Genomic DNA, 3,822 nt, shown 5'->3' with positions numbered 1-3,822 from the left:
AACGCATCCATGTACTCCTTTCCAAATCCTCACTCCCCACGACAACGCCGCTTATTCTACCGCACCAGTAGCTGGCGCTTTAACCCCTTCAGTGCTACCACCCTGTGGATGTACTTGTTCCTCCACACCAGTAGATGGCGCTTGTCCCCCACAAGGCCCACCATCCCCCCATACCCCACCTATTTCCATCTCCCCGTCCCCGCATACAGGTCAACATGTTTGTAATCATGGTCCTGGCTTCTCCGGTGCCAGTGCCCAGAGGAGCAGATGGTCTTACATAAAGGAACAAGCATCAACAGTTGATGATTTGAATTTAGTTAAAGCATTTCCTGTATTTTATCAGCCCAACAATCGCCCTGTCTGGGAACCCATCCCCCTCCCAGTTCTGAAGGATACAAAACAAGCTATTACTGACTACAGGTTAAACTCACCTTATGTAATAAGGGTACTGAATTCATTCTTTGCTGCATACACATTCACTCCAAATGACATAAAGGAATAAGTAAGTGCTTTCTTCACTAATATGCAAGCAACACTTTTCCTAGACGAATGGCAAACTGGCATTCGCCAGTATGCCCAGCGAGCCTCAGCAACCACAGGGACCCCAGTTCTGGAGCCCTTTAATAGGCTTTTTGGAGTGGGACTTTATATGTCCAATGAGGCCCAAACCAAGATTCCTATGAATGAATTGGACATTTCAAAAAATCTAGCCTTCCAAGCTATTCAAACCATTGCTGAGGCAGTTGAACCTACACCCTCATACACACAAGTACAACAAAAACCAACAGAACCATTCATATACTTTGCAGAAAAGCTAAAGAAAGCCATTGCAAAACAAGTCAAACACCCAGAAGCTCAAGATGCACTATTTTTAAGGTTGGCTACATGCCACCAGTGCAAACAACCTGGACATTTTAAAAAAGATTGCCCTCAGCTAAAACCTAGACCACCTACAGTACCTCCCAGTTTGTGTCCCTGATGCAAAAAGGGATTGCACTGGGCAAGTGAATGTAGGTCACTCTTTGACAGAGACGGCAAACCACTCTCACCTAGGTCTGCTCCCAAACTGGTTTTGATGCTGGGAAACGGACTGCTGAGCGCCAGGGACAGCACTACGACAAAAATGCCCCACAAGCCAACCCCACTCACCTGCTTCCCTCGATCCCGGATGGACAACCAGAGCAAGTATCCTTAGGGTGGAGCTGGCATCTCCCCACCAACTCACCATAGACAACGATAGCTACCAGACCGTCCTACTAAAACCAACAACTGAATTACAGTTACCTGCTGTTCAATATATTCTAACAGGAACTGCCGCATCCTCCGATACAGGGTTAACAGTTGTCCCCCAATCAATATCTCTAGACAACCCAAAAGTAGTAGAAGTAACCATCAAAGCTCTGTTTCCACCCATGGAGCTTGACACAAATACACCGATTGCCAGTCTAACCCACAGTGAGGTGGGGAGAAACACTTTGGACTCAATGTCTTTGGTTCAGTGGTCACAGTCGATTTTACTTGACCGCCCTATGCTAACGTGCTGTGTTGTATCCCAATTCTAACCAGTGTGTTCGAGTTAAGGGTCTTCTGGACACAGGTGCAGACGTCACAATCTTTGCAGAAAGCGACTGGCCTAAGGAATGGAACATGACACAGCCCTGCATCAACATCAAAGGGGTAGGAGGAACCCAGTCATCGCTCCAAAGTGCCTGCACACTATTGATTGAAGGCCCTGAAGGTAAAACAGCCTCTACAAGGCCCTACGTCCTTAATATTCCAGTGACCCTTTGGAGAAGGGATATTATAGGGCAATGGGGAATTCACCTAACCACGTCAAATTTAGTTTAGAGGTCACTGGTCAGCTGCAGTCTCCCACCCTCACATGGCTCTCAGATGAGCCACACTGGGTATCCCAGTGGCCTCTACAGGGAGAGAAACTGCAGCAAGTAAACTTACTGGTTGATGAACAATTGGAAAAGGGACATTTAGTACCAACAGATAGTCCCTGGAACTTCCCCATCTTCACAATACAAAAATCAAATGGAAAATGGAGGTTACTACAGGACTTAAGGGAACTTAATAAAATCATAGAGCCCATGGGAGCTCTCCAGCCTGGACTCCCATCACCCACAATGATACCCTCAGAATGGTTCATCATTATTATAGACATCAAAGACTGTTTCTTTAACATTGTTTTACACTCTAAAGACTCTCGTAGGTTCGCATTCACAGTACCCTCCATCAACGCAGCAGAACCATCTCGACACTATCACTGGACCGTCCTGCCTCAAGGAATGAGAAATAGCCCCTCTGTGTGACAAAGAGTCATCACAGAGGTCTTGTCTCCAATTTGTCGGCAGTTTCCCCAGACCATCCTGTACCACTATATAGACGACATCCTACTGGCTGCTGAATCCAAGGAACAACTCGCACAAGTTCATTTGACTGTGAAAGCTGCTCTGTTAAGACATGGCCTTGAGGTCGCACCGGAAAATAAACAAATGACAATGCCATGGAAATACCTCGGATTTCACATCAATAACACCACGATTCAACCTCAGACTGTTGCCTTACCCTCCAACATCCACACCTTAAATGACTTACAATCCTTGCTAGGTTTAATTAATTGGGTTAGACCTCTCCTAGGTATAACAACAGACTCTTTAAAACCACTATTCCAACTTCTGAAAGGGGAGTTGGACCTGACATCCCCTTGACACCTGGCACCAGAAGCCTGAGCAGTGTTACAGGACATAAATCAAAGACTGAGTGCATGTCAGACTAAGCAAAGAGTGTGTGGGTTACCGGTGGTGTTAGTAATTTTTAAGGGTATCAAGTAGCCCTATGTTGTTCTAGGACAATTAGATTTAAAAAGCAAGAACTTTCTGTTATGGGAATGTGTTTTTCTAAACTTTCAGTTTTCTAAATCGGTTACGACATATCCTGAAATGCTCTCCAAGGTGTGTCACAAAAGCAGACTGTGGCTGTGGGAACTTTTGGGAAAGGACCCAGAAGTCATATATGTTCCCCTGCCTACTGTCCAGCTAACCCAGTTGTTGATTCATAGTGACAATTTCCAGTTAGCTATTGCTGATTTTAAGGGTCAATTTTCAGTATACCTCCCACCTATCCCTTTTCTACAGCTACTAGTTCTCACCCAACCAGAGCTAACAAATAATTATTCACCTTTCCCACTAACGAATGCTAGAACTGTTTTTACAGATGGTTTGGGTAGGACTTCTAACGCAGTAGTCACCTGGTAAAAAGCAGGGAAGTGGGTGTTTGACACGCACAAGGTAAGAGGTTCCTCTCAGATAGCGGAGCTCTCTGCAGTAATACGTGCGTTTCAACTGTTTCCAGAGCCTTTGAATATTGTTTCTGATTTGGTCTATGTGGTTGGAGTAGTCCGATGAATTGAAAACTCTTACATAAAGGACCTCTCCCAATTACAATTAGCTCACATGTTCAAAACACTATGGTATGAAATTAGTCAGCACAAACACAAATTCCACATAATCCACATCCGCTCTCACACTTCCCTCCCAGGGTCCATTGCAGAAGGAAACTGTGTCGCAGATCAAATAGCTGACACAGGACACCTAGTACAAACTGCGGTGGTCCCAAATAATTTTGAAAAAGCAAAACTGTCTCACAGTTTTTTTCATCAGAACATAAAATCCCTCACAAAAACATTCAACCTCACACTCTCTCAAGCTAGAACCATCATCTCTGCATGCCCAGATTGCCAAAGACTTACTCTCCTACCATCGGAGGGAGTAAACCCTCGTGGCATTAATCCACTAGACATTTGGCAGTCAGACA

General features: G+C 45.0%; 1 long non-coding RNA gene across 1 annotated transcript; it reads left to right on the top strand.

Annotated features, from left to right (window-relative positions):
• Positions 1-1,657: 1,657 nt before the first annotated feature.
• Positions 1,658-2,774, top strand: LOC113958938. The gene is made up of 2 exons (XR_003531655.1): positions 1,658-1,738; positions 2,233-2,774. It is a non-coding gene; the product is annotated as an uncharacterized LOC113958938 (long non-coding RNA).
• Positions 2,775-3,822: the final 1,048 nt, after the last annotated feature.

The sequence above is a fragment of the Corapipo altera genome, unplaced genomic scaffold (assembly GCF_003945725.1).
Source record: "Corapipo altera isolate COAL_440 unplaced genomic scaffold, ASM394572v1 60972, whole genome shotgun sequence".
NCBI classification, from domain to species: Eukaryota; Metazoa; Chordata; class Aves; order Passeriformes; family Pipridae; genus Corapipo; species Corapipo altera.
Note: the sequence above shows the minus strand (reverse complement) of the source record. Positions and strands in the feature narration are given on the sequence as shown.